Source organism: Salmo salar, unplaced genomic scaffold (genome assembly GCF_905237065.1).
Source record: "Salmo salar unplaced genomic scaffold, Ssal_v3.1, whole genome shotgun sequence".
Classification (NCBI taxonomy): domain Eukaryota; kingdom Metazoa; phylum Chordata; class Actinopteri; order Salmoniformes; family Salmonidae; genus Salmo; species Salmo salar.
In genome coordinates, this window is record NW_025548105.1 from 13,070 (window position 1) to 20,573 (window position 7,504).

General features: G+C 40.0%; 1 long non-coding RNA gene across 1 annotated transcript; it reads left to right on the plus strand.

Annotated features, from left to right (window-relative positions):
• Positions 1-1,496: 1,496 nt before the first annotated feature.
• LOC106595929 (uncharacterized) lies at positions 1,497-2,809 on the plus strand. The gene is made up of 3 exons (XR_001326509.2): positions 1,497-1,894; positions 2,351-2,523; positions 2,724-2,809. It is a non-coding gene; the product is annotated as an uncharacterized lncRNA (long non-coding RNA).
• The last annotated feature ends 4,695 nt before the right edge of the window (positions 2,810-7,504 follow it).

Sequence of the window (7,504 nt, forward strand, 5' to 3'; positions counted from 1 at the left end):
ATGAATTCTAGAATATACTATATAGCCTAGAAACCTGGTTAAACTATCATTTTGACATCATGGATGAATTCTAGAATATACTATATAGCCTAGAAACCTGGTTAAACTATCATTATGACATCATGGATGGCCAGTCTTTGTATTCATAGTGTAGTGAATTCAGGGGGAGGCCCTGAGCTGAACTCAAACCTGGGTCCAGTGACTGTCAAGCCAACACCTTATAACTGTTACGCCAAGATGTCTGAACTTCTTGACGAGGTCCCTATGAATTTGAGAGTGGTTACATTTCTCCAGCTCCCATCCCTCAGCTGTTCACCAAACCAAGTCTCTGGGCAGCCATTTTGTTTCTGTTTAAATACCAGGTTGTCACTTTAAAAAAGCCACACAACAATCAATCAACCAATCTGCAGTTCAAACAATAACAAAGCTGTAATTCCACCACTGTTTTGGTAATAAGATGATGATGGGGTTGGAGAAATGTAACTACTCTCAAATTCATAGACTGACCTATGGATGCAAGGCCTGACCATCCATGATATCAACATTATAGTTTTAACCATGTTGAGGCTATACAGTGTTGATTACATTGTTTCTAAACATTGGAGTAAAAAAAGCTTATTGGGGGTTCTGATGGGGTACAACAGTTGAACTAAGCTCATGAGGCATGCGTTATATTCTTCAAGAATCAATGGCTATAATTAAATCATTTAAAAAGTCTAAATATGGATGTAGCAATTTAATATTTCCCCTTTAACACCAAACATCAGATCAACAACTGCAGAGTTTGTGCCTCTGTATTTAAGACAGTACTTACTAGTGTTAATCAGGGAACGGTTTCTCAAAACCATCTTATGGCTGAGTTCACCGTTAGAACCATTGGACGCCTTAAGATGCGTTTGGGAAACCGGGCCCAGATGTCCAGTTAACTCCTCTTCCTTTTTCGATGTAACAGTCATCTTCCACTTCTCATTTTTCACTCCAAAAACTGGATCCTCCTCTTCTTTTACAGTAACATCCTCTTTCACTCTGAATGCGTCTTTTTCTTCTTTAACTGTAACGTCTTTCTCTTCTTTCACTGTAACAGCTTCACCCTCTACTTGTTTTTGTATTGAAACAGCCTCCTCTTCCTCCTCCTCTTTGACGAGAGCTTCTTTCTGCGTCCAGCAGGCCTCCTCTTCTTTAGCAGGAGAGTAGATTAGTGAACTCATGGTCGGAGATGTTAGCTAGCTAGGCTAATGCTAACTTAACCAGCCCGCTAGCTGATCAATAACAGCGCCGTAAATATGAAATTAAAACGGATAACTAACTAGACGACAGAAGTGGTTTTAAAACACAGTGGCTAATATACACTATAGCGTCTAATGAGCTTTATTGGTTCGGATATTTTGTCTAGCAAGCTACCGAGGTGGCTGACTAACTGTTGCTGCTGTTGAAAGAAGAGTTCCGTCCACTACATTATACGTCACACCAACAGCATTACCTTAAATTCCCAGACCGCCATCTGCTGACTGGAGTGGGTAACGCAGTTGAGTAAAATGTATATTTTATTGTCAGACAACAAGTTAAAGTGTAGGACGCATTAGTTTTTAGTCAGCAGTGTGACAACACAGTGTGGTTAAAGACTTACTAAGCTAGTTGTAGTCACGATATGGTTACCTATGAGTACAAACAGTTATGTTTTTGTGTTATTACATATTTATTAACTTATTTCTGGAAGTCTTCTAAACTACCCACAATGCACTGTGTTACATTGTTTGTATCCCAGTGTAGTGAAGTTTAACTCGGCAACTCGAACAAATTCTTATTTACATTGACGGCCTACCCCTGTATGAAGGACACACTTTACTGCCCTGTTTCCAGTTGTCCACATGGCTGGAAGAACCTATTCAAGTAAGTAAGTAAATAGATTTTGAAAATGTAAAAAAAAAACGATGTATTATTAGCTAACTAGCTACAGTGCAGGCTAACTCAAATGAGCTGCTAAATGAGCTAGCTATCTAGCCAACTACACATTCTGTATAGATAGATAGCTAGATAGAATTAAATATCACATTCTGTATAGATAGAATTAAATATCACCAGCTACCTAACTTCATTTTAGCTAGCTATCTTGATGTATTTATCACTGTAAAAAACAAACTCCACATGCATTTATTTGTAGGTAGCTAGCTAACAGCCATGGAGGAGGGTGAAAGGATAGCAGCCCCAACTGTCAGTGAGAGAGGAGGCTATTCTGGATAGGGCAGGTACTTTTGTGTAGTTCCTGTCCCTAGAAGTGAGGATGGAGATAATAGTAACATAATATTCAGTGTGGTGTAATTTGACTATAATGAAGTCTGTTTCTTGTGAGGTTTTCTGTCCTCAGATAAAGAGCTCTATGAAAGCCAGTCTACATATGAAGAGGTCCCAATGAAGAGCAGTGGTTCTCAGTCCTGGGGACTCAAAGAGGGGAACATTGTTGTTTTTGCCTTCACACTGCACAGCTGATTCAAATGATTCAAACTCATCATCAAGCTTCAAGTGGTATTTATGTATTCATTTGTGATGCCATCCTTGATATGATTCTGTTATTGTCACATGCTACACATGTACATATGTGTGCCCATGCATCTATCAATCCAATGTTATCATGATTTGTTATCAGGGATATTATACTTTAGTAATCCACAATGACCTGGTGATGTAACAGTCTAATAATTACATTGTCTTCCATATTCCTACAGATACCTTGTAACTGGAGATTCCTTCAGAACGATTGCCTACAGTTAACGTGTAGGGCACTGCAAGGTTGGGTGACCAGGGTCATCTGGGACTGCCTCCTGGAGGAATTCAGGTGTGTGAAGGCTACCTGTGTCCTGCGTAACTTCATGAGGATGGACACGAGGACCAGGAGGGGATCTGCAGCTCGCCGCCGTGTGCCAGAGGAGGAGTCTGCTGCTCTGCAGGATGTTTCAAGGATGGGGTCCAACAACGCAGCAAGAGAGGCAATCCGTGTGCAGGAGATCTTCACCTCCTACTTCTTCAAAGAGGGTGCTGTTGCCTGGCAACACCATAGACTACACTATGCACAACCAAAGGCTCTTTTAAGAGCCATTCACATTGCAATAAGAGTATTCTTCCATTTACTGAGCTATGTCAACTGCAGTTATTCAATTCACAGTTTCTCTCCCTTTGATTTCTACTTCTCAGGTGAGGGTGCTGTTTAGGTAAGGGTGTGATGTCTGTGCAAAAACAAAACAGGCTATTTTAAATCACCCATATTGAAAAAATGTAGAACAATTAGACACCCTATAACCCACACCTACACACTCATGTATCAATCGGATTGATGGATTGTGTTGTGCAGTAAGCAGGTTCAGGCGTATATAACTGTGGCTCCTTCCACCTTCAAAGAATAGGCAAGAGGGCCAACCATGGAGAATAGTAAGACACTTAATTATTTCTATAACTACGCTGTATTGTTTGTCCTCGTGTGTCCGTTCATGTTTTTCAGCATAAAGTACTCTGCAGTCACTTAGTTTGGTGTGGACACCAGGTGAGGCCACACACAGATTCCTGTTGAACACTGTCGCTTTAACTACCTTATTTTCTCAATAACAGTCTCTCTCCTTCACTTCATCCCTCTCTCCTCTTCTCCCTAAATCCTCTAGGTTATATCAGCTGTGTCGGTGAACCCCTCCTGCATCTGAACTGGCTACATAGAGGGCACAGCATGATCAGAGGTGAGAGGTCACTTGGTCAGGTCAACAGGAAGTATTATTAAAGAGATGCTTTACATTGAATTACAGATAGAGATGCAGTAGTCCCAGAGTTAATGATCCCAGGTCAGTTTATATTATACAGGAAGTATTATTAAAGAGATGCTTTACATTGAAATACAGATAGAGATGCAGTCGTCCCAGAATTAATGATCCCAGGTCAGTTTTTTATTTCACCTCCTGATTGATGACTAACAATGTTAGAATAAAAAATAAAAACAAGGTTTAAACATGCTCTCTTTCTCTCTCCATCTGTCCCTCGTCTGCAGATATGTTTTGATGTGAGAGGATGCCAACCCCCAGTCCCATCATCACCACCTCACCTGCTTTTAAGAACCTTTGGGCCGACTAGAGACACTATTATGTAATTGTGATGAACTGAGAGAATATTTATGTAGCACTGTGATTCATTAATCATGTGCTGCCTTCCCTGCTCCTATGTGCTTACCTCTTTCCCTTTCTGTCTTTTACACCTCTCTCACCACCTCCTCTTTCTTCCTCTGTTTTTATAATGCACAACAGATGTGCATTGAAGGACAGATTGAACTTGTATTTATAACACTTGGATAATGAGCCTTTCAATAAAGCGTTTCACATTCTCTACTGGTTGAAATGAAGTGTAATGTGATGAAATACTCCACCTATCCTGTGTTTATCAGATCAATGCAGATGAAGGACATTAGATGTTGAGATGAACCAGTGTTAGAGTATTTACATGATGCATAGGAAGTGTAGTGTTCTGTTTTTTAACATTATATTTCTGTATATATGAATTAACTAGTTAAATCCTGTTTCTAGTCTATTAGTTACAATGTGTAACCATTGATGTCCCAGGACCAAGATTGGTAAACACTGTTGAAGTGTATAATTGTAATACATACATGCAGACACAGCGTCATTCAAAGACTGGAATTTGATACTCCTGGTATTGGATATGACTGAAAAATAATCTCAAAGACATTCATACCTAAACTGCACCTTTATTTGCCAAGGTAGAGTACATCATCAGTGAATATGTTAAATGTACAGGCTACAATGTGGGGATCTCATGCATGGTAATAACTACAAGTATATACGACTTGCATCCTTGGTACAACATGATATTATATTCGACTCAATCCATAGGCTTCATTAATGTCATTCAGGCTGTTTTGAAGTTGATACAACTGGCTATGATAGCTGAGGTTCATAGGTTCTGAACTAATATGTATACCAAACGTTTGGGTCCATACACAGATCGGCTAGATAGCTAGCTACACATCCATAGGCATACAGGTATTTTAATCATCCACTGCACAATAAGCAAGAACATAGCTAGCTACGTTATTTCATCTATCTGCATGGCAAATATCAGCAAGGCAAGCTTACACAATTGTACATTCAATTTACAGTAAATTCTTCAGCTAGCTAGATTCTATACATCCACTGTTTCACAAAACGACAGCCTGGTTTGCTGGTTGTTTCAGGAGTCCCTAAAACAACCAGAATGACAATTTCATACTCATGTCACAACACCCATAAAGCTAGCCAGCTAGCTGGCTAATGTTAGCTAGTCAGCTAGCTGGCTAATGTTAGCTAGTCAGCTAGCTGGCTAAAGTTAGCTAGTCAGCTAGCTGGCTAATGTTAGCTAATGTTAGCTAGTCAGCAAGCTGGCTAATGTTAGCTAGTCAGCTAGTTGGCTAATGTTAGCTAGTCAGCTTGCTAAATCGCGATTTTCGTAAATGAACTTTATGATTAAAAAAAAGCATAATCGTTTGTCTCTACATGAACTAACATTTCTGTCAACTGTACATGTTTCTGCATGATTCGTTATGACGTTATAATCCCTTACATTTGCTTCCATCCTAGTATTTCTGTCCGCCATCTTTGATCCAGTTCAGTTCTGTGTAGGGGTATCCCTCTCTCCTAGTATTTCTGTCCACCATCTTTGATCCAGTTCAGTTCTGTGTAGGGGTACCCCTCTCTCCTAGTATTTCTGTCCACCATCTTAGATCCAGTTCAGTTCTGTGTAGGGGTACCCCTCTCTCCTAGTGTTTCTGTCCGCCATCTTTAATCCAGTTCAGTTCTGTGTAGGGGTACCCCTCTCTCCTAGTATTTCTGTCCTCCATCTTTGATCCAGTTCAGTTCTGTGTAGGGGTACCCCTCTCTCCTAGTGTTTCTGTCCACCATCTTTACTGAAGAAATTCTAACAGTCACTAGTGCAGCAGCAGCCTCCCCCGGTCCTAGTGCGGCCCCTTAAAAAGTTTAATATGCGATGGAACGGTTGACGAAAAAAATAAATCACAGAAAAAATATATTGACTGATATTGATTTATTTAAGGGGGGCTAATTAATATTTTAGTACCAGCGATGTCCCTAATGAATATTTAGGCTAATGAATATTTAGGCGTATCGACGTCCCGGATTCCTACCCTTTAACTTTTGTCTGAAAATTAAATAAACATTTTACTCAACTATGTTACCCACTCCAGTCAGCAGATGGCGGTGTGGGAATTTAAGGTAATGCTGTTGGTGTGACGTATAATGTAGTGGACGGAACGCTTCTTTCAACAGCAACAACAGTTAATCAGCCACCTCGGTAGCTCGCTAGACAAAATAGCCGAACCAATAAAGCTCATTAGACGCTTTAGTGTATATTAGCCACTGTGTTTTAAACCCACTTCTGTCGTCTAGTTAGTTATCAGATTTAATTTCATATTTACGGTGTTGTTGTTATTATTCAGCTAGCGGGCTGGTTAAGTTAGCATTAGCCTAGCTAGCTAACATCTCCGACCATGCGGTCACTGAGCTACTCTTCTCCTGCTAAAGAAGATGAGGACATCACAGTAAAACAAGAAGTAGAGGGTGAGGCCGTTACTGTGAAAGAAGAAAAAGACGCGTTCAGAGTGAAAGAGGAGGAGGATGTTACAGTAAAAGAAGAGGAGGATGCAGTTTATGGAGTGAAAGAGGAAGAGGGGGAGATGACTGTTACATCGATAGAGGAGGAAACTGGACATCTGGGCCCGGTTTCCCAAACGCATCTTAAGGCATCCAATGGTTCTAACGGTGAACTTAGCCATAAGATGGTTTTGAGAAACCGTTCCCTGATTAACACTAGTAAGTACTGTCTTCAATACAGAGGCACAAACTCTGCAGTTGTTGAACTGATGTGTGGTGTTAAAGCGGAAATATGCAATAGCTACATCCATATTGTGACTTTTAAATTATTAATTTATAGCCATTGATTGTTGAAGAATATAACACATGCCTCATGAGCTTAGTTCAACTGTTGTTCCCCATCAGAACCCCAAATAAGCTTTTTTTTACTCCAATGTTTAGAAATGTAAACCAACACTGTATAGCCTCAACATAGGTAAAACTATAATGTTGATATCATCGATGGTCAGTCCTTGCATCCATAGGTCTGTCTATGAATTTTAAAGTAGTTACATTTCTCCAACCCCATAATCATCTTATAAGCAAAACAGTGGTGGAATGACAGCTTTGTTGTTGTATGAACGGCAGATTGCTGGGTTGTGTGGGTTTTTTCAACAGTAACAAAATGGCTGCCCAGAGGCTTGGTTTGGTAAACAGCTGAGGGATGGGGGAAGGAGGAGTGTAACCACTCAAATTTATTCATCCAGGATGTCATAATTATAGTTTAACCAGGTTTCTAGGATATATAGTATATTCTAGAATCCATCCATGATGTCATAATGATAGTTTAACCAGGTTTCTAGGCTATATAGTATATTCTAGAATTCATC